Below are 24394 nucleotides of genomic sequence, written 5' to 3'. Positions count from 1 at the left end.
CATCGGGTTCAGGCATATCTATTAGGAAGCATGCCTGGATGAGCTTGTGTGATTTTTGCAGAGCCTTTCAAGTTCTTGTTCATCAATCAGTGCACCCTTTGACAGCAGTTATTTGTTTGGCCCAAAAGTGAAGGACACATTTTTTTATCTTCCCATAAGCCATCTGCAAGAAAACTTTATACAAGTAAGTGGAAAAGGTTTGTTTGCTGGGCAAAACAAAAACACATTGATCTCTTTTCAGCTCCAGTACATAGCATACTTGAATTGTTGGCAGTAATCTTTAATGAGGGGGCTAGATCCTGTATCATTAAAGTTCAGTTAGTAGCAATATCTAATTTTTATATTGGGTTTGAATTTTCTTCTGTGGCCTCTTCTAAACTTTGTAATGCATTCTTGAGAGGCACTGTCCTACTGAGACTTCTATATCAAGTCCTACTCCACCATGGGATTTGAACATTATACTGCAGGTCTTAATTAATTCCCCCTTTGAACCAGCAGCTAAATGCGATCTTAAGTTCCTGCCCTGGAAAACTATCTTTCTAGTGGCCATTACCTCTGCCAGATGAATTTTAGAACTTTAAGCATCGTCATTGAAACCTCCCTACTTGATTTTTCATAAGGATAGGGTTATATTACTTACCAAATGTGTCTTTCTTTCCCAAGGTAGTGTCAGAATCCAGTATCAATCAATCCATTAATTTGCCAGTATTCTTTCTTAGATTTGTAAATAAAGGTGAATATATGTTGAATTTATTGGATGTTCACAGACAATTACATTTTTATCTACACAGGGCAAAAGAAATGAGGAACTCCACAAAGCACTGCTGGAAACTGAGCCAACAAACACTTTATTAAAAAGACGCAAGTTAAAAACAATCCACTTAACTGTACTGTAAAGCACTTTTCGTCTGGCTACTCTACTGTCTAAATAGATACAAACATTAATGTAAGACATTGTAATGGAAGTCCAGGGCATTCATTTGTCTTTAGAATTATTGGTCAGATCACACCTGATGTAAGAGGGGCCCCTTTCAACTACATGTGGAGCAACTAGAGCTGCGCTGGCAACTCCGTCTAAATGCTAGTAGGTCACCAGGTTTAAATTAAGTTATTTCATTAACATGCATTTTAAAACTGAAGAGTCTGAATAGATGATGTTATGTAGTCCAATCTCGCCTACATTCTTACCCATGGGTTCGGAGCCGAATGTTGTCTCCGACTCGGCCATACTTTTAGCTCAAAGTCTTTCTATTGGCTGGGCTAAGATGGTATCCCATGCTGCACTGCTCTTTATCCCCAGATCTCATTTGCCGCTCGTGTAGCTCAGACTTGGTTTCGCTCTTGGCTGTGGCTAAGCACCTTTTCTTCTTTATAACAGAGAAGTTTTTTGCAAAAAAAGCTATTTGTGTGTGTTCTTGACTGTGTTTTTCTCTTGTAGCGTGTTCTCGTAGTATCCCACTAGCTGTTTCCAATGGGCTAGGCCCGTTTCAGTTAGAGGACCTAGTCTGTCCCCTTGCTTTCCTTGTGTGCTAACTTTTTTCCCTTGGGCTAAAACCATTTAAATTACAGGAGTTAGTCCTCCCCCTTGTACTTGAGTCTAAGGACCATTTTAGTTAGAGATCATTGTGCTGTACTATTTGTTTGTCTTGTTCCCGCGCTTGTGGCTGTTTGACCGTTGGTCTAGTTTTGAGTTAGTTACTTGGTGTTTGTGGTAACTATGTCTAAAGATAGTAAGGAGCATAAGCCCTTGGGCTTTAAGAAGTGCTCCAAGTGCAGTTATAAGATGTCCATCACTGATGGACACTCTGTGTGTACTGTATGGGAGCGATTCACCTTCAGGAATCATGTAGTTTTTGTCTTGCCTTTAGCCCGCGTGTTCTTCAGGAAAGGAAGAACAAATTGATTTTGAAAGGACTTCTGAAACCCTCCTTCCAGTATCCTCGGAGCCACAGGAGAAAATAGCTAAATCTTCAACGGCATCCTCTGCTCCATTGTCCTCGAGGCCGCAGGAAGTGTCAGTGGTTATGGAACCTGCTTCGGCTCCAATTTTCTTGGGGCCTGTTCGGAGCCGGTCGCCTAGCATTAGGCCGGAATCTCCTCCTCGCAGGTCTCCTTCAGATAGGAGATCTCGATCTCCTTCCCTATTCTCCAAATCCTCCAGGACCTTATCGGATGTGGACATCGATAGAGTGGTGCAGAGACTTCTTCAGTCACAGGTACTGGCAAAATTGTTTTCGGCTCCGGAGCTGGTCTCTCAACCTACATCAATACTCCCTCCTCTGAGCGCATCTCAGCTTTCGGAGCTGGAGTGCTCGGCTCCTGTGATGTCCCTAAGTCAGTTCTGACAGCCCCTCCTGGCTTATCAGTTCCGGCGTCAGCTCCGACCCCGTCGGCGCCATCCACAGGGTTCAGGACTCAGGATTCATTGGTCGGACCTGAGGGAGAGGCTTCAAGACACCTCTCTGCTCCTAGTCTCCCTCTCGGTACTTCGGCGTGGGGAAGCCTGACTCCTGTCTCGGCTTCGGAGGCGGGTCGATCTTCGGATCCAGGAAGACCATCTTTCAAGGCCATGCGGAGCGCGCTGGCCAGGTCGTCAGTGGCATCATATGGTTCAGTCACTCTCTCCCCTACAGCACCGGTGCAGGTCTCTGATCACCATCTATCTCTGGACAGCAGAGCCCCAAGGCCTTAGGGTACCCCCATGAGTGGTCCCCAAATTTCTGAGGGCCCCTCAGACTTTTTGCCTGAGGAGCCACCCAGAAAGAAAACGTGCGAGAGGAAGCACATAGATTCCCAGGATGAGTCTCTCACGTCAGACACCGACCTTGAGGAATCGGAGGGGTCCCCTAAGTCATCCTTGGAGGATGTTTCTTTTTTGACATCCTAGAGATTTTGAAGCAAAGAAGTGACTGGCCATCCAAAGCCCCCTCTGAAGAGGAGTCCGTTTTCCTGAAGGCCTTTGGTGCTCCACCCTTCGAGCTTCTGGATCTGGTTTGTCGAAGGGTGTGGGAAACCCCCGACTCTGTGGAATCAGTCCCCAGGAGACCCAATAAGTTTTTGTCTGCCCCTCTTGATAAGGAATTTCTATCTAAGGGAGTCCCTCTGGATGCCATGGTGGTTTCAACGGCCACCCAGAAGGAATTAGCTGAGACTTCTTCCACCGTCCATCCCCCTAACAAGGAGTCTAGGACTATGGACCGGTATGGGAAGTGTATGTTTTCTTCAGCGGCCTTCACTTTGCAGTCACTGAATTACTTATCACACTTTACACGGCTCCAGAGAGATCTCCTAAAGGAGCTTGGAGATACTATAATGGGTAACGTTTCTGAGGCGGTGGCTCAGAAGGTCAATGCTCAGATGTCTACCCTCAATTCTATTGGGAACTCCTCCATGAGGCTGATCTCCCACGCAGCCGAGGGAGCGAGTAGGGCAGCAAGTTCAGGAGTCTCTCTTAGGAGGCAGTCCTGGATGCCCCTTTGTCATTTTGCGGAGGCCTTCAAGTCTTCATTCATCGATGCCCCGTTTGATGGTTCCTCTTTGTTCAGAACCAAGGTGAAAGACACTCTCACTAGGTGCGAGCAAGAGGGAAAAACTCTGTCTGCTGTAGGAGTCCATTTTTCCCTTCCCTCTAGGTTTTATCCCAAGGCCCAGAGGGGTGGAAAGATGTGGTTCAAGAAATCACAGAGGTTTTTTCCCAGTGCACAAGCTGAGCCCCCCTCCAGAGGCAAGGGAGGGGGTGGTTATTCAGGTAGACACTGCCCTAGGGGCAGAGGAGGCCCTCGCAACTCGGGAGACTGCGATTCCTTTTGTGGTTATTCCTACTGCTGCTCCTGATGGGAGGGCCCGACTGTGCCTTTCCGGAGCCAGTCGGGGGTCGAATCTCATTATACCCGGAGGCCTGGCAAGATATCACCCAGGACCAATGGGTTCTATGAATAATTTCTGGAGGATATGTCATTCCCTTCTCGTCAAATCCCCCTCCAATCAAGAAAATCCCGGATGTTCCACCCAGTCAAAGGGATTCTGCAGTTTCAGAAGTTTCAAAGCTGCTAGAAAAAGGAGCCATCCAACATGTCACCTCAGACCAGATCAGATTATGGACTTACTCCAGATTAATTTTGGTGCCGAAAAGGACAGGGGACCTGAGACCCATTTTGGATCTCAGCCGATTGAACACCCATGTGCAAAAGTCCAAGTTCCGAATGGTCACGTTGCAGTCTATTCTCCCATTGTTGGGAAAAGAAGTGTGGATGTGCTCCATCGACCTCAAGAATGCTTACTGCCACATAAAGATGGACAGGGCATCCAGAAGTCACCTACACTTCCAGCTGGGAGCCAGTCACTTTCAGTTTCGAGCCCTGCCCTTTGGTCTCACCACAGCCCCCAGAATGTTTACCAAATGCATGGCAGTGGTGACTGCTCACTTGAGACGTCAGGGATTCCAAGTGTTTCCATACCTGGATGACTGGCTCCTGACTGCCACCACCAGGCATCTGCTACTTCAGACCAGAGACGCTGCTATCAACCTCTGTCAACAGTTGGGCATCACCTTGATCTGGGAAAAATCTGCCTTGTTGCCCTCGCAGTGTGTCACTTTTATGGGCGCCGAATTAGACACCGTCCTCATGTGGGCATTTCTACTACAGGAAAGAATCAGAGTCCTACAACAACAGGTTTACGCCTTGCTCCCACTGAGAAGAGTGAAGGCAAGATTGGTCCTCCAATTGTTGGGGATGATGGCTGCTACGATTATGTTAGTCCCCTGGCAGGGTTACATATGAGACTCCTTCAGTGACTACTCTTCACCCAGTGGTCTCTTCAACGTCTTCCACTTGCTCACCCTATTCTACTCACAGACAGGTGCAAACAAGATCTCAGTTGGTGGCTTCACACCGACAATCTCAATGTGGGGAAAGCCCTTCGTTCCTTCGCCTCCAGTTGCCACGGTGACCACTGATGCCTCCCAGATGGGGTGGGGGGGGGCATTATCTAGGCAGGACAGTCCAAGGCATGTGGCAAGAGCATGAGATGCATCTGCATATCAATGTCTTGGAGATGTGAGCAGTGCTACTAGTGTTGCAAGCACTTCAGAGCTTTCTTCCTCTCGGGACTATTGCAATCCACTCAGACAATATGTCAGTGGTATGGTATCTGAACAAACAGGGAGGAACCAAGTCATATCCCCTTTGCAGTGAGGCCATGCGAGTGTGGCAGTGGGCAGTGTCTTCCCAACGCTTTCTGGTGGCAACGCACATTCCGGGGAAGTTCAATGTGATCGCAGACAGGCTAAGCAGAGCTATTCTGATGCCTCACGAGTGGTCCCTGAACTGTCAAGTTGCGGAGCAGATCTTCCGCAGCTGGGGTCAGCCTTGCTGCAACCTTTTTGCCAGCCCCCTCAATGCCAAATGCAGCAGCTACTTCACCCTTATCCCTACTCAGGGGGAGTCACCCAAGGACGTTGTAGTCCACGATTGGCCCTCTGGTCTACTATATGCCTTCCCTCCGGTTCCTTTGCTGTCAAAGGTTACTCAGAAAGCGCAATCCTTGGGAAGCAAAATAATTCTGATTGCTCCACACTGGCCTCATCAAATTTGGTTCCCCTTTCTCCATCCCTGTCTCATGGACGCTCCTTGGATTCGGGACCCACACCCAGACTTACTGACTCACGTCAGGGCAGCTCCATCCCTCTCTTCGAACCCTCCGGTTGACAGCCTGGCTACTCCACTTCCGTATTTAGTTAGGCTTCACCAATTTTCGTTGGAGGTGGTTCATATTCTATCTTCCTCTCATAAGCCTTCGACCAGGAAGATTTATTACAGCAAATGGAAGAGGTTTTCCATCTGGGCACATGCCAAAAAGATTGACCCTTACACAGCTCCAATCTCGTCAGTATTGGAGTTCCTTTCTATGCTTTTCAACCAGGGTTCAGCTGCCACAACCATTAAAGTCCAGTTGGTGGAGATTTCTACTTTTCTTGTCGCAGACGAACCTAGCCTAATGGCACATAGACTCTGTAAGGCTTTCCTGAAGGGCACTTTGTTGCTTCGTCGTCCTGTCTCGGAACCTGTTATGCTTGGGACTTGAACTTTGTTCTACAGGGTCTTACTTCACCCCTCTTTGAGCCTGCAGCCACTTGTGATTTAAAATTCTTAACTTGGAAGAGACTCTTTTTGGTAGCCATCACGTCAGCCAGACTTGTTTCGGAGCTTCAAGCTTTATCAATCAAACCCCCTTATTTGATTTTTCATAAGGACAGGGTTTCTCTCGGACCGAATCCTTCCTTTCTTCCCAAAGTAGCGTCAGTTAGTAACCTTAACCAATCTATTGAATTGCCAGTGTTTTTTCCTCAGTTCTCAAACAAGGCAGAATTCAAATTTCATCAGTTGGATGTGCACAGATAATTACGATTTTATTTCACATAATGAAGGACCTCAGAAAATCTGATCAGTTGTTTGTTTCATTTTCAGAAAACAGAATTGGGTCTCCTGTTCCCAAAGTCACATTGTCCAGGTGGATTTCCAGTTGTATTTCTTTCATTTATACTTCAGGGGGAAGAGATTTACCATTCAGAGTGAAGACTTACTCTACCCGGTCTGTATCTACATCTACAGCTTTTCAGGCCAGATTGTCTATGGATGATATTTGTGCTGCAGCTACTTGGGCATCTCCTCACACCTTTGTTACTCATTACAAGTTAGATGTGGTATCTAGAGGCAGGTCTTCCTTTGGTTCCACAGTGCTCAAGAGTATTTTCCTCTGAGCCTCCCAGGATTTAGGTGCTGGGGACACTGTCCCATGGGTAAGAATGTAGGCGAGATTGGACTACATAACATCAAGAAGTTATGTACTCACCATAACGTTTGATGTATGTAGTCCATCTCACCTCACATTCTTACTTACCCCCACCACCTTCCCCCGTCCTGGAGGATCTGGTGGTTAGGCCTGGTTTCAGAGTCCTCTTCATTCTTGGTTTGTTCTTCCTTCCTTAGGTGTTGTTATGCATGGAGAATGAGCGCTGGTGTTCGCAGCAAACTAGATCTGGGGATAGAGAGCAGTGCGGCATGGGATACCATCTTAGCCCAGTCAATAGAAAGACTTTGAGCTAAAAGTATGGCCGAGTCGGAGCCGACATTCAGCTCCGAACCCACGGGTAAGAATGTGAGGCGAGATGGACTACATACATCATACGTTATGGTGAGTACATAACTTCTTGATTTGGTATAATGGGCAAGGTTGTCCTGGATGCCGAAAGGGTAGAGGTTTCTAGTGTACTACACAATTGTTACAAATTATTATGTACACTTTTAATTTTTGAAAGTGAACTGGTGTTTCATAGGTAGGTATTAGGCTATTGGCCCAAGGGCCTAAGTAAGCCTAGCCAACAAGATTCCCTGGCTTACGCCACCCAAGAAAGTTAATTTTGTGTGCCCCTGTCGAGCAGAGCCACAGAAGTCATCCTCTGGGTGTATTTCCTATTTCCCATCCATTCATCAAGATTTTTCTTGAAGAGTGCTAATGAGGAACTTTGCTTGACATAGATGAGTAGCTTGTTCCAGAGTATAGAAAGTCTCTGAGACAGGAACCTATCCCTCCAGCATGTCCTGTTTATTGTAGTGACATGGTTTAGGTTGCTAGAGCGTGTAGCTCGGAGGGATTGGAATTTCCTAAGGTGTAGCATGCCCAACAGCTTTGGGTTTAACATAGCTTTATATGTTAGGCGGAGATCTCCTCGGAGTAGGCGATATGCTACAGAGTAAAGCTGGAGTTTTTTGAGACTGTCAGTGTAGGGCATCTGTTTGAGGGCAGTAATCCTCTTTGTGAGGTACTTCTGTGGCCTTTCCAGCTGCTGCAGATGTCTTGTGAGGTACATTCCAAAAGGGGCGTTTTACTCTATAATGGGTCTAATGAGTGCCGAGTAGAGGGGAACAATGACCTCTTTTTTCCTGGATGAAAACCCTTTTGTGATGAAGTGTGCCACATAGAAGGATTTCCTGACTACTATGGAGATGTGATTATCAAAGGAGAGACTACTGTCCAGCTGGATCCCAAGTTCTCTTATCACACACATTCAGCATTAAGTAGACTGCTGTTTATGTGGTAGTTCATGGGTACAGAGTTTTTTACCAAAGGGGATGACAATGCACGTTTTGGCATTGAGCTTGAGGCCATGCCTCTGATACCAGGCATCTGTCTCAGTGAGGCCCTTCTGTATGATGTCCACATCATTTGGGGACTTGACTATGGCTCCTAGTTTGCAGTCATCTGTGAACTTCATTAGCCAGAGGCCTTCTGTGTTAGCCTGCACTTCAGGGAAGTAGATAACAAACAGGAGAGGTCCTAGGACTGAACCCTGTGGTACTCCACTTGTCACTGATTTGAAGTCAGATTTGGAGTCTGCAACTTTTACAGTGTGGGTTCTGTCAGTGAGTCAGTTGGCAACCCATCTTGTGACGTAGGAATTTATGCCTAGTTTAGTGAGTTTAGCTATAATTTCAAAATGGGGGATGGTGTTGAAAGCCTTGGCGAGGTCAAGATAGGCTGTGTGAACCACCTTACCCTCATCTGCGGCTTTGGTGACTGCCTCAAAGAAGTCGATCAGGTTCAGAAGGCATGATCTGCCTTTCACAAACCCGAACTGGGTGGGGTCCAGAGTTTGGAGCTTACCAATGCCTTTGAGTTCCATGATGATATGTTCTATGGCCTTGCAGACCAGGCTCGTCAGACTAATAGGGCGATAGTTCCCAAGATCAGTGGTGGCTCCCCCTTTGTGAAGTGGGATAACTGTTGTTGTGCGCCATTCCGTGGTAACAAAGCCTGACGTGAGACTATGATTGAACATGGTGCTTAGGTGGGGAGCCAGTTCATTCTGAAGTTCATGTAAAATGCAGCCTGGGATGTTGTCCGGTTCCATGGATGCTGTGTTTTTGGTTTTAGAGAGTGCAGCTTTTACTTGCATAGATGTGATTACAGGGAGTCTGCATTCTTCCTATATAGATATGAGCCCTTTATGGGGTGTGAGGGGGGTTAAGTTAGCACTGAGCCTGTCTGCCAGGATGTTGACAATATCAATTGGTTCTGTAATTTCCTTGCCGTTGTGCTGTAACTCAGAGCAGATCTTGGTGTTGCCATTGAGATTCTTGACATAGCTATATAATGCTTTGTGGTTGCCCTTAGAATCAGTGGTGATTTTGTTTTCATAGCTAGCTTTGGACGATCTTATAAGGGATCTCAGCTTCTTACTGAGGCTGACCAGGCAGCTCCTCCACTCATGGGATTTTAGTCTCTTTTGCAACAGTTTCTTCCTTCTGTTGTAGAGTTTGTTTATGGCAGGGGACCACCAGGTTGGCTTCCTTTTTTTGGAGGATAGCATCTTGGTTCTGTTTGGGTTAGCATGATCCATGCACTCGTGTAAGTGCTCATAGAGTGCATTTGTGTAGGATTCAGCAGTCATAACTGTATTTTCCATCTGCATGGGTGTCATGAAGTTCGCCACTTCTGTCTTAAGATTCATGAAGTTGGCTTCGGAGAAATTTTTTGCCATGGTTTCCTTAATGGTGGGTGGGGACGGGATGCTGATATCTAGGGTGATTAGCTTATGGTCAGATCTGACCGAGGAGGAGTTGATTTCAGTTGTGGAACACCAGTCACTCATGTTGGTAATGACTAGGTCTAGGATATTGTTGCCCCTGGTGGGGGTGTGGATAAGTTGATCCAGGGCATTGGAATTTATGAATTCCAGAAAGCGTTGAGCGAAGGAGTTGGTACATGAGTAGTTTTCCCAGTTAATGGTAGGGTAGTTGAAATCACCCATTATTAGGGTGTTTGGTTGAATCCTAATATTTTCCAGTATATCAAGAAAAGAGGAGTGGGAATCCTGGGACATGGTGGGGGATCTGTGGCAAACTACAGTTTGGATTGCAGTTTTGCCCAGAGTTAGTTGCACTTGGATAACCTTGGATGCATTATGCTGCACAACTAGCCTGGAGGTGTGGATATCCTTAATGAATATGGACACACCTCCACTTTTGGTGTTCTGGTCCAGGTTAGATGGCCGAAAAGTGTGGTATGAGTTTTAGCCTGGTAATGCAGGGATGCTGTCTAGAGCCTTGAACCAGGTCTCAGTCACTGCACAGATATCAGTGTTCTCAATTTTAAGGAGTGCCTCGAGTGAGTGCATTTTGAGATTTAGACTTCTAGCATTGAGTAGCATTACCGTCAGTTTTTGCTTCCCTGTTCCTGTTACGGTGGTGAATTTGTCATTTGAACCTTGCCTAAAAAAGGCACTATAGGGGCGGCAAGAGCCTTAGCCAGTATCTGGAATCCCAGGGGTGACAGGTGCAGGCGATATCTGGCAAAGCATCGTGGTCTGTCGACCATGTCGTCCCAGGCAGAGAGATACTGGATCCCCTTACAATGACACCAGAAGCTTAGTCAATTGTTGAAGTCAGTCTTTTTGTCCATGTACTGCGATATCATTCTGGGTGATGGCAGGATGCTACTCAGGGCTAGGGTCATACCTGCCTGGGCTACAAGATCGGAGAGCTCTTCCATGTCTCTTTTCATGTAGTCCAGGGTTAGCCAACAGATACATTTCTTACCTAGTAAGTTATACATTTTTTGTAAGTAAAATAAACAAAGTAAAATGTTCTCTGAAGGTTGTTAGAGGGCATTTTAAATATTTTTTAAAATGTTTTAAATATTTATTAATGGATAAGGTTTTGCTTGGTTTTTGTTTTTTTATCTTTGATCTTACATTAATGTTTTTATCTATTTAGACAGTAGAGTTTTGGTGGGAAGGTTTTGGGGCTGAACACCCAGCACTTTTTGATGTATTAACTTCATTTATTTGGATGTGGACCTTATTGGTTAATTAGTTAATAGGAAGGTCAAGAGTGATTATATAATGTTAGTGACTTTTTAGATTTTTTTTGTCTGAAGAAGTGTGGCTCTGTAGCCAGACGAAAAGCACTTTACAGTACAGTTCAATGTATTGTTTTTAACTTGCGTCTTTTTAATAAAGTGTTTGCTGGCTCAGTTTCCAGCAGTGCTTTTTGGAGTTTGTCACTTGGTTCCTGTTAGTTTGGTTGTTTAGTACGGCTGCTGGAGGAGTACAGAACATGTCCATGGATTTGGTCATGCAATCACTGCTTCCTTCCCTAGTGCTAGTTACAGAGGTAGGCAACCTCACTGCCCTATTGAGCATTATGGCTCAAAAACTGCATAACCTATCCGTCTGTGTAGATCATTTATCTTGAACTCAAACTTGGGGGGGCCCCTGTTTTGGATAAAATGCATGAGGGGACTACTTTAAGGATTTCCGACAAAGGTAAAGGCACCACTACCCTGCGAACGGATACTGTACAAATGAGAGCGGCAGCAGTAACTAATTGGTTAGTGGCAACGGGTGCAGTAAGCGATGGTTCTATATCCCCCTTGAGGCCTACAAGTCTTCCTGACCTCACAGGATGGTTGAATAACCTTGCTACACTCAAATCAGGTCCAGATGTGAGGCTTGTACAGGTCGACCGGCTGGAGGGAATATAACTATCAAATCAAATTTGGGGAGATTTGATTACCGGCTTTTGAAATTAAGAAAGCTACAACAAGTAAGTTATTTTACAGAATGTATCCATGAAGAAGTGGTAGCCAAGGGCCTGAGATTGTGGCAGTATCCAACAGGATTGGAAGGTGGTTCGGATTTCCACAAAGAGCTGCTTACTTTATTTAACAGACATGGGACTGAACTGATGGGGGTAATGTGTAAGCATTAACAATATAATATTGAAAAATTGACAATGGAGACTACCATTTTAGACAAGGACATAAAATCTGACACTGATTTTAACAGATAGTTTGATTATAGGAGGATTTTTACTTCTGTCGATCAACAGATCTCTAAATGTACAGAACAAAAAATAAAAAAACTTAATAGAGATCTGAAAGATTATAAAAACGGGACAGCATGTCCTGTACCTCCCCCTTCACAGACTTGGAATGCTACTGGCTATGCCGGGCCGCAAGCCCGCCCCTCTACTACATCTAGGTTGGTTGAGGCAGGAATAGCTGCCAACAGTGTACAGAGAAATGACAAAGGAAAAGGCAGCCATATGTGGGTAACAAGTACATCGGTTAAGAATGGAGGATTCCATCCTGCCTTTTCTGACCAAGAAGTTTTGGAAATTGGGGCTAATACATCTAGAGAGTTTCAAGATTTTCAGAACAACCATGGGCAGAACCACCAGAGACATTACAATACAAGTGGAGTGTTGAAGAACTACAACCCGAACAACAACAAGAAAAGATAATGAACCAGTTTGAACATTCTGGGGAACAGAGGTTCTGTAAAGTGGTGACTAATAAGAGTGGAGATTTCAGAATTTTTAATTTAACTACCTTTGACATTGACCTGGTTTTGATTGCAGTACTTGCGAAAGGATGGATTTTTGTTCCTTCCACCAGGTTTAATTTACCAGCAACCCTAGTGGACTTGAAACTATTTACCCAGAAAGTGAATTTAAACATCTTGCTGGGTAACAATATGGCAGAACAACCATCTGTTTTATGGGTAATAAGTACTTATAATCCCCCTTTACACCCCCTTGTGTCATTATTTGAATTTTTAACTGAATTGGAGATTAGGGATTTGTGCAATTGTTCTGTTGACACAAGGGAGTGGAATATAACAAAAGAAGAAAGGGAAGCATTGGACTTTTTTTTTTTTTTTTTCAAATAACTTTATTTATTTCACATAAAAGAATGAATGAACAATATATAAAGACATGAGAATACTGGTATGACTAGTACAGACAAGAACTCTAAAACAGATCTAAGTATGTACAATATATACAAAAACTAAACTAACTTAAAACTAAACTAAACTCAATTAAGCTATAGTGCTATCCACTAGAGAAAGAATTAAAGGTGGGATATTAGGAATTTAATGGATAACAGTGGATCACTCACATAATTTTGGAGTAAGACCTATATCAACAACCACCACAGAGATTATGAATCCAATTAAATGCATAAAATTAAGTCAAATAAACCTTTCCATACTTTATCAAGGAAGATTTTTTTCTTAGGTTCTTTAATGATAAGTTTCTGTGCTGAGATATAAGTGAGGGCCATCTCCTTGAAGTTGTTCCAGCATAGTTTAGTGCGATCTAACCAGTTTTTAGTGATATATAATTTAATAAGAGAGCAAATAATGACTAGAACATGCATTTCCAATCTAGAGAGTTTTAAGGTGGGTATATGAAGGATCATTAATTCCCAAGAAAGGGTGAATTTGTGATGACCCATTTTCTCGAGATGGACTTTTAAAGAAGTCCAAAGTTTATGTGAGTATTTACAGAACCAAAGAATATGTAAAAGATCGGCATTTGGGAAGGAGCAACAGCTACATGAAGGAGTGTTCTTGGGGTCAAATTTATTAAGCACAGAAGGAGTAAAATACGCATTTGTTATTCACCATTAATTGTGTGTAAATGAGTTTTTTAAATGGGGAAAGTTCTAAGGTGGCTTTTATAGCAGATAACTTTTGTTTCTCCGAAAAAGGGGATTCATGTTTGTCCCAGTAACTGGAGAATAGGCATCCCGAGTTATGAATTATGGAATTTAGAAGATTATATGATTTGGAGAGCATTTTCTCTGAACTCGAAAAGGCGTGTAAGATATCATAAAGTTTAGTGATATCATGGCTATTAATCTGAATATGAGCAAATTTTGATGCTATTAGTTCTCTTATTTGACGGAGGATAGTCGTGTATTTATTGTTAACCTTGAGAATTAAGCAAAGTTCAGGAAGTGTTATATCCTTATACTTGAAGTATGTCCCATACTACCACCTCTTTAATGAGAGGAAGGTCTGAAAGATTAATCATCAGGTTATTGATCTTAATGTTAGGATTTAAATGGAGGGGCTGAAGTAAAGAGAAGGCATTATCAAGGTTGATGGATTTTAACAAAGTTTGGAGAATCTTAATTTTATGTTTTAAAGCATTGAATAATTTGGAGTTGTTGAGAGCTTCTGGAGAAAGAAATGGAAGAGCTTTGGGATTAATTTTTATAGCTGACACATGCTGGAACCATAATTTCATCCAAGAAGGAGAAGAATTAAAGTCTCTCTGCTCTAGATTAGAGATGGACAAAATTCTATTTGCACAAATGATCATGTAGTACAACTGGAAATTAGGAAGACCCAAACCACCCCTACTTTTTGGGTAGGCTAACTTCACGTACGAAATTCTAACTGATTTAGGGAACCAGATGGCTAGTTCTTTATTAATCTTAGAGAAAAGAGTATTGGAAATCATGAGATTTGAGGCTCTAAATTGGTAAAGCAGTCTAGGTAGGATATTCATCTTTACTACCGCAACCTTGGATAAAAGAGGAAGGTTTAATTGTTCCCATCTGCGAAGATCTTGTAAGATTTTAGACCATGTTTTGGTTAGATTATTTTGGTTCATAGAGGTTTGGTTATGATCGAAGTGTATACCAAGATATTGAATATTGAAAGATGTCTGAAAGGGAGAATCCGGGAAATAATGAGATTTATGGCCTCCTGGATTAATAGGGAAAATTCTTATGATTGATCTGGTAACCTGAAGCCTTCGGGAAATTGTTAATAGTACTAATTATTTTACCTAGGTCTGTGTTGGGATATTGAAAATATAGATTGAGGTCATCTGCAAAAGCCGAAAACATTATCTTGGTATTCAGGACTTTAGGGATCGAATGGAAAGAATTTTGAGCCAGATAAAGGAAGAACGGTTCAATGAATATATTGAAAAGGAAGGGGGATAGAGGGCAGCCTTGCCTTGTACCGTTTGTGATCCTAATTGAATTTGATGTGATTTTATTTATGTAAAGATAGGTAGATGAGTTTTTATAAAGAATTTTAATCATATCAGAGAAACATCTGGGAATATTAAAATGTGATAAAGTTAGAAACAGAAAGTTCCAGTTAACTCTGTCAAATGCTTTAGAAGCGTCAAGGGTTAATGCATATAGCGGGTTTTTATCTTTTTTTTGTAAAGTGAATTAAGGAATCAAGGGTAAGTGTATTATCCCATGTGTGTCTTTGAGACATAAAACCGGCCTGGTCAGAGGAGATTATAGAGGGAAAATATTTTTAAGTCTGTTAGCCAGAATAGTAGATAAAATTTTATGTCAACATTTATTAAAGAGATGGGTCGATAATTGTGAGGGTCCGTTTTGTCTTGCTTGTTTTTCAGAATCAGTATAGTTTTCGAGGTGTTCCAATGCAAATCTGAAATTCCATGTTTTATAATGAAGTTGAATACCTTTAAAAGAAGAGGTGAAATTATTATATTGAAGACTTTAAAGAAATCAGGGGTGAATCCATCAGGTCCAGGGGATTTCCCTGGTTTAAGGTTAGAGATAGCATCTTGGACTTCTTTAAGGGTCAGTGGGGCAGAGAGTTTGGATCTCTGAGATTCATTTGGAGATGGGAACTTTATGCTATTCAGGAAATTCTCCATGTGCCATTTATTAGATGGATCTGTTTTCCTGCAGTAAATATCTGAGAACAAGGAAAAGAATAGTTGTAATATTTCTGAGTCAGATTTATAGATTTTGTCTTGGTATTGTAACATAGGTATCTTAGGGGTATTTTGGTTGTTTTTAATTATTTTAGCCAGAGTTTTAGAAGGGATCTGTGCCCATTCTGAATATGTTGCAATGAGCATTGGACTTATTTTTAGCATTACCTATTCGATTCCTAAAACCTGAGAAGGGAGGGGGATTGGTTTTGATGGATAAGGCAGACTATAATAACAAAATGGATGACTTTTTAAACAGTGCTACCTGTGTTAAAGCGAGGTTAAACTAGTTACATGTTGCTTATAACCGTATTAGGATTTTTTTGCATGACTTGTTTATTGAAGGTACTATTGATGTGTCCACTTTCAGTTACTTGCAGACTTTGTCCCCAAAAATTCCTGCATTGTTTGGCTACCCAAAGATGCACAAGAATATCCATAATCTCCCGATGAGTGCACTGGTGGATGCAAGGGCATCCATTATATACACTATTGCTAAACTGGTAGATTTTACCCTTAAGAAATATGTGGAGAAAGAGAGGCAGATTTGCAAAGACTCATGGGCATTTTTGGCCAACATTAACAGCTGTGAGTTTAAGGAGGATGTGAACTTTTTGGCAATTGACGTTTGTGATTTGTATTTCTCTATTCCGAGTGCCATTGGTATTGAATGGGTGGTGGAGAGGTTACAGTTTCACGGTGCTTCCCCCAGTGAAATGAGACTTGTGGAAGACCTCCTAGATGTGGTGTTGTCTAACAACTTTGTATTATTTGGTTCTGATATTTATTTACAAAAAGTGGGTGTGGCCATTGGCTCACCCTGTTGAGTCTCCTTTGCAAATTTGGTGATGGCTCAGTGGGAACACAAGTTTTTGTTTAACTACAAGGACACAATGGACAAAATTGTAGTCTATACAAGGTTTTTGGATGACATGTTTTTGATGTTTAGAGGTGAACAACATGAGGCATTACAACTAGTGGACAGTTTGAACCATAATTCTATTTTTTTTTAAATTTACTAGTGATTTCCAGGAGGATTCAATTGCCTACTTAGATGTCAACCTAATAAAGGGCAGAGTAGGTAAAAAGTATGTTGGCAAAATTTATTGTAAGTCAACCTACTCTAATTCTTCTCTTTTTTATACAAGTTCACATCCCCACCACCAGAAAAAAATATGTCATTAAAAGTCATTTAGTCTGCGCTGCCAGAATGGTTTGTGAGGAAAAGGACTTCTTAGAGGAGTGTGACTTTTTATCCAGTATGTTCATCCACAGAGGGTACCCAGTTAACATGGTGTCCGAACTTGTGGTGGAGATTCAGATCAAAAGACAAACAAGGTTGGTTTAAACCCATTTTGTGCAACCATGTAGGGGTTTACAGTGAATTGGGTTTGTACAGAACCACCTATGGATGGGATAATGGTGGAAGGCAGGAGATTTGAGAACTATCGAATAAGTTTCATTACCCCATTTAGTGTGGACGCTAATGAGATCATAAAAATTTTGCGGAAGAATTGGAACATCTTTTGTTCTGACACAAAATTGAAGAAAAAGTGGGGAGTAAGCCAATGGTTACATTCAAAAGAGGTAAAAATTTAAAAGCCTTTCTATAAAGTGGAAAAAACATGTTACTTAGAACACCTGGAATGTTCAAATGTGAGGCTTGCAATTACTGCAAGTTTATTGCGGTTGGTAGTACCTTTTTAATTAGGGGAAATATTTACAAAGTCAGTGGTAGGTTTAATTGTGACTCGAAGGCAGTTATGTACTTAACCCAGTGCCAGTTATGCCCAGCCTTCTATGTTGGAAAAACCGACAGAAGGTTAAGAGAAAAGAGTATATGAGTATGTGCACAGTATTGCTAAAGGCAAACAGGAAAATGCTTTGGCAAGGCATTGTAATGGAAGTCCAGGGCATTAATTTGTCTTTAGATTAATTGGTCAGATCACACCTGATGTAAGAGGGGACCCCTTTCAACTACTTTTGGAGCAACTAGAACTGCTCTGGCAACTCCGGCTAAATGCTAGTAGGTCACCAGGTTCGAATGAAGTTATTTCATTAACATGCATTTTAAAACTGAAGAGTTTGAATAGATGATTTGGTACAATGGACAGGTTTGTCCTGGATGCCGAAGGTGTAGAGGTTTCTAGTGTGCTACACAAGTACAATTGTGACAAATTATTATGTACACTTTAATTTTTGAAAGTGAACTGGTGGTTAGCCAACAGATACATGTCTTACCACGTAAGTTATACATTTTTGTAAGTAAAATAAACAAAATAAAACATTCTGTGAAGGTTGTTAGAAGGCATTTTAAATACATTTTAAATATATTTTTTTAATTTTTAAATATTTATTAATGGATAACATTTTGTTTGTTTTTTGATCTTTGATCTTACATTCATGTTTGTATCTATTTAGACAGTAGAATTTTGGTGGGAAGGTTTTTGGGGTTGAACACCCAGCACTTTTAATTTGATGTATATTAACTTAATTTATTTGGATGTGGACCTTATTGGTTAATTAGTTAATAGGAGGGTTAAGAATGATTATATAATGTTAGTGACTTTTTAGGTTTTTTGTCTGAAAAAGTCTGGCTATGTAGCCAGATGAAAAGCACTTTACAGTACAGTTCAGTGTATTGCTTTTAACTTGCGTCTTTTTAATAAAGTGTTTGTTGGCTTAGTTTCCAGCAGTGCTTTTTGGAGTTTGTTACTTCGTTCCTGCTAGTTGGGTTGAAAAGAAATGAGGAAGACAGATCAGTTATTCGTCTCCTTTGCAAATTTGAAGTTGGGAAAGCAGTTAAGGGTGGCCATGGTGGTGCAGCGGTTAGCATTGCCACTTCACAACAAGAAGTTCTCTGGTTCGATCCTCGGCAGGGGTGCCTTCTATGTGGAGTCTGCATGTCCTCCCTGTGGTCATGTGGGTTTCCTCCGGGTGCTCTGTTTTCCTCACACATCCCAAAAGGGCATGCTGTAGGTGGATTGGACACACTAAATTGGCCCTAGGTGTGAGTGCGTGCATGTGCGTCCCTTCTGGGGAAGTTTGGGTGCCGGGCTGGCAACTCCACACCGTAAAACTCCACTGCCAGTCATGAGCGGACAGGTGATCTGCTGTGGTGACCCCTAACCGGGAAAAGCCGAAAGAAGTAGTAGTAGTTACAAAAGTAACTCTAGCCAGATAGCTTACAGATTTGTATTTCTTTTGTCTATAACAAGTTAAGTCTAACCTTATCTATACCTGTAAGATCCTATTCAACTAAGTCCATGGCAACATCTTCAATGTTTTTATACAGCGCTTCTGGGATGACATATGTGCAATGGCAACCTGGGCCAAAACTCATACCTTATCACTCATTGCAAACTGGAAATGGTCTCAAGGGGTAGAGCAGCCTTTGGCTCAGCTGTGCTCAGGAATATCCTTTCTTAGAGTCCGCCTGTGATTTGAGGTAGCTGGGGACTGTCCACCTGTGATTTGAGGTAGCTGGAGACTGTCCCAACAGTTGAGGACGGAATAAAAATTGACGATCTGATAAAGAAATTATGTACTCATCATAACGCTCCGTCTGTGCTGTCCATTTTCATTCTTCTTATGGATGAATTGACTAGGTGTAGGAGGATAAGAATAAGAAAAAATTCACCCTTAATAATTTGGAGAATAGTGTAGAGTTGATTTGTTCCGTGGTTTGGTGTGTATATGATGTGGTGCATAAATTACTATGATCAGCAGTTTAGTCATAGGTAGTATTGAGAAGATGTGTATGAGCAGTATGCCCCATACCAAAGGCGTGAAACAGTAGCTGCTAGAGGCTTTCCACTTATTGGATCTTTTTGCTTTAAAAGCACATGATCTCTGAAAAAGTGTCAGTGAAAGTTTCGCAGTCCCTTACGATCCTCACACATACTTAAGAAGTCATCACATTTGTGATACCACTCACAGCCATGCACAGTTGCATTCTTCTTCCTTTACAAGAATATTAGATAATTGTAATTGCTGTCTCTCTGTTCTCTTGATAAGTGTTCTGCCAATGATTTGTTCATATATTTTCTGAGTTCATAGATTGCCTTAAGTATTGTACCATCCTATGTTTTCATTTGTGTTTTAGCTTAGCTAGTTATTCCATTCCACCTAGTAAAAATGTCTAAGTGATACTTTTCTGTATCTGATATCACACCCAGCAAGTAGACAGCTTCCTCGAAACTGATAGCATTATTTTTCTGACTCCCTTATTTATGATACTGGGTTGCAATAAGCCTGCATTTAATGATACCCTTGCATTTTTAATTCTTACCTGCTGGACAGTAGCTTTTTTGTGTATGGTGTTTGTCTTTATGCCAGCTTTAGAGTTATAAGCAAACCCTTTTGCCTTGTTTGCAGCTTGTCTTACAGGATAACATCTACTTTGATATATATATTCTTTTTTTCAATAAATGCCTTCCTCAGAAAAGTGATGGCAAACTTCACAAGATAACTATGAAGATTTTCATTAACTAGGCAAGTGTTTAAATTTTCAACTCAAGTTAAAACATTTCATTACTGCCTGGCTTGCAGATATTTTCATTTAACAGCCTTGGTATTTGATGCAGAACATTGATTTTTTAATGTTTTATAGTTCAGGCTTTCCTTCTTTAACATTTCTGAACAAGTCTATATCATTTATCTACTTGCTCTTGTAAATACTCTTCTTACATTGTTTTACTTTATCTACCCATTAACTTTCATTATTTTAACCAAAGCTTAGAACAGAAACTTTTGGCAAGAGTTAGTGCATCTTGGACTGATATTCATATTTCTTAAAACGACATCATTCCATTTTCATGTTTTTATTGAAAGAAATGACCTAAGGTTAGGAATGCTCATAAACCCGCGGTGGTGGTGCTGCGGTAGTGTTGTCGCCTCACAGTAAGATGCTGTCCGGTTCGATTCTCAGCTAGAGCGTCTTCTGTGTGGAGACATGCGTGAATGGGTGTACCTTCGTTGAAGGTTGTGCGTCAGGCCTGACAAGCCGGTACATAAAAATCAACTGCCAATCATTAGCGGACCGGAGTTCCGCTGTGGCGACCCCTCACCGGGAAAAGCCGAAAGACACAAACAATGCCTTTGTGTCTTTCGGCTTTTCCGTGAGTCGCCAGACACAAAGGCATTGTTTGTGTCTTTCGGCTTTTCCCGGTGAGGGGTCGCCACAGCGGGAAAAGCCGAAAGACACAAACAATGCCTTTGTGTCTTTCGGCGACCCCTCACCGGGAAAAGCCGAAAGACACAAAGGCATTGTTTGTGTCTTTCGGCTTTTCCCGGTGAGGTGAAAGACACAAACAATGCCTTTTCAATTTAGACTTTAACTTACACCTGTCCTGTTGTACTGTGTTCATTTCATAAGCTTCATCTGTGTCATGGTCCAAAAGGTGGCAATATCTTTCTATGGAAAGTCCTCCACATGAGCTATTATATGGTGTGGTATATCTGCTTTATCGAACTTTTCATGGTAATGTTGCTTATCAGTATTTTGGAAATGTAGTAGAAACACCATTTTATCTGTCTTTGTGCTAGGTTAAAATTAAGGATAAACTGTGCTGTTGCTTTACTATTCAGTCTTACAGGGTCTAGTCCTTTTGGACTCTCTTGTCTCCTTTGCATGGACTCTCTTGTCTCCTTTGCATAGTTAAAATAAGTTACAAGGTTTTGCATTGTGCTGTTCTGTTGATTAGTAGCTTAATGGCTGAATGGGAATAGCTGTTCTCATGTGTGCTGTATTTACCTTTGTTTACATACTGATGGTATATAGCACTGGAAACATTTTTTTTGGTGCAACATTGCTGAAGTAAGTTATTGTTGTTACATTTCTCTACAAAGTCTGAATCTTTCAGTAGCATTTAATTACTTGTTTGTATAACACAGTAGATCTGATATTGTCTTTTTTGTCTATTCCTTAACCATTGGTTTTGGATCAGACCTCAGATCCAACTTTGTCCACTTCTCAGACTTTGGATCAGTAGCTCAAACTCCACTCCTTACCCATAATCCCCACATTACCTCAGATCTCTTTTGCCACTTCAGCGAGCAGACATGGTTAACGTGGCTCAAGCTTTTGAGAGAGGGGTGACTTTCAGTTTTTTTGACAGTATCTTTCTTTCAGTGTCTTTAAACCTTTCTTTTTTTCGTCCCTTGGTTTAAAAAATAATGTAGAGAAAAGTGCGTTATTGGTTTTTATTAGTGCTTTGTTTTACTTTAGGCCTTACACCTCTCCATTCTTCAATCTTTCTTACCATTTTCTTTCCCAAATTGTTGGAAATACCTTACTTATCATTGCTAGTAGTTTTGTCTTGTACTGTACTTAAATACTAGTATAGTTATTATTAATATTTTCCGTTTAGGACTTTTATTTTTCCTTGCTGCTGTCAGTAGGTTGAACAAGCCTACGGTTTTTAAAAAATGTTAATTTTGTGGGCACATGACACCTAACTCTGATGCTCACTCAGAGTGTATATATAGTCTGAAGTTGAGTGCAAGATTTGTTCCAGCCTCAACAACAGAGCCTTGGTTGAGTGCAGAAACAAGTTATATCTTAAGGGACTATTACTTTCCTCCACTTCCACAGTGTCTGGAGCATCCCCTCCACTAAGAAACCAGCAGAGAACTCTAAAGAAAATTCTAAAGAACCGAAGCTGTCTTTGGGCCACTCTCTGTACTGACCTTGGCACCATCATCATCATCATCATCCAGAATATCTAAGGCTTTAGATCCATCTTCCTCAACACACCTGACACTTTTGTCAACTATTTTTCCTTCCTGTAGACAGTTTTGGTTCTGTCTGGAGCAGATTTTCTGTAGGCTAAATTTTCCATTTTTAGAATAAACTCCCCATAGTGTTTCTTGACCCCCATCTGCCTCTTCATCTTTCAAGTCTACCAGGAGCCTGTCCAAAGCTGATGTAGACAGTATGATGAGAAAACTTTTCAGGACTCAAATTCAGTTTGGAGTGCTTCCAGCTTCATCTGGGCCTGTGAGCTTCGGACCAACCCAGACCTCTTTAGCAACTCCTATTCCGATCTGTCCTTCAACTTTCGAGATTCCAGAGCCAACATTCCAGGGATTGTCTGGGTCAGATCTGAAGGCATGGCCTTCTTTGACTCCAGCTTCTTCTCAGATTCAACAGTTGCCGATTTTGTCAGGGCTGGAGATATCTAGGAGCTGTAGCTTTGGTGCTGGCTCCAGGGTAGGGATGTAACTCCAAAGCCTTTGGAGTCATCCCTTCCCCTCAGGAATTTGGAGCTGAAGAGTTTGGCTCTGACTTCTGGGAGGAGGCAGGGGCATGGGGAAGTCTGATTTCTTCGGCAGGTTGCTTTGGCCCTTACAGGGACAGTCCTGTGCTCTCCATCAGGTTCTACATTCGAGGTAGTGGAGAAAGCTCTCCACATGACTGGAGACAAGATATTCTTACCTCACCAACGGGTCCTCCCCCTCCACAACTGTCTCTGTCCTAGGTCCTGAATCTGCTGATTCTGTCCCATTGGGGCAGCCAGTCCGTTCAGCCTCAAGACAGTCGTTTTACCCCACAGACTTCCAGGTCCTAATCAAATCAACCACAAGAGGATGTTCCCCAGAATTCTGCATTCAAGAAGAGGCACATTGATTCCCCACAGGAATCTTTAACAGAAAACACCAACTTCAGTGAAAGAGAGGGGTCCCCCAGAGCAACCCTTGAAGACATCTCTCTTGTTAAGCCCTTTCCCTGGAGGAATCAATGTTCTTGACACCTTTGGAACTGGCTCATTTACATCATAGGCAGTACCCCCAGAGAACAAAATGATGGACCTTATTTCCTGCCAGGCTTGAAAGGATCTGGGTACTACAGAACCTATTCCTAAGAAGCCATACAAGTACCTTGTTGCATCCAAGGACCATGCTCATTGGAGCAGGATTCCCCCAGTTGATGCCATGGTGGTTGCAGCAGCCACCAAATAGGAACTTGCAGAGGAAAGTCTGTCTACCGCCCAACAGAGAGCCTAGGGTCCTAGACAGATTTGGGAAGTGAATCTTTGCTTCAGCGACCTTTGCCCTATGGTTGCTCAATTACCTGGCAGACTTCAGAATATTCCAGATGGATATGACAAAGGAGTATACCAAATCCCTCTCAGGGTCCATATTGGCAGAGGATAAAAAGACAGTCTCTTAGCAACTGGTCACTCTTCAGTACCTGTCAAATCCCTCCATGCATCTGATTTCACATGCTACAGAAGATATTTCGAGATCATCTGCTTATTTTTAGGTGATAGCATGCATAGTATCACCTAAAAATAAGCAGATGATCCACAAGATTCCTTTGCTTTTAGCTGGGAGCTGATCATTTTCAGTTCAGGCACCTGCCCTTTGGTCACACCACAGCCCCCAGGTGCTTACCAAATGTATGGCAGTGGTTACAACTCATCTGAGATTGCTGGGATTCCAGGTGTTTCCTTACCTCGATGACTGGCTCCTCATTGCTCCCACTAGGCATCATTTGATACACGCCAAGGACTACCTGCTTCATTCATGTCTTCATGTGGGCATCACATTCATCTACAGCAACTCTCACCTCTCCCACTCAAGCCGTGGAGTTCACAGGTGCTCATCTGGATACGGTTTCTGAAATGGCACAACTCCCTCAGTCCAGACTATCCAAGTTAATATTCGGCCACACTCCTATTGTGTCTTGCATCACCACCAGCCAGGTTGAGCCTTCAGCTTCTTGGTTCTGTGATGGCCTCTAAAACTGATCTGACTCCAGCAAGATTCTATACGAGAGTACTACAGTAGACGCTAGCAGTACAGTGGTCTATGAATCGTCATGGTAT

At 42.2% G+C, this 24394-nt stretch overlaps 1 protein-coding gene across 2 annotated transcripts in view; it reads left to right on the top strand.

The window, feature by feature from the left end:
- Positions 1-24394, top strand: part of SMG6 (SMG6 nonsense mediated mRNA decay factor) — a 3859488-nt gene that overhangs the window by 3073243 nt on the left and 761851 nt on the right. The gene's annotated exons all lie outside the window — the stretch shown is intronic.

This window comes from Protopterus annectens, chromosome 13.part0, assembly GCF_019279795.1.
Source record: "Protopterus annectens isolate FY-2018-M chromosome 13.part0, PAN1.0, whole genome shotgun sequence".
In the NCBI taxonomy this organism is placed as follows: domain Eukaryota; kingdom Metazoa; phylum Chordata; order Ceratodontiformes; family Protopteridae; genus Protopterus; species Protopterus annectens.
Note: the sequence above shows the minus strand (reverse complement) of the source record. Positions and strands in the feature narration are given on the sequence as shown.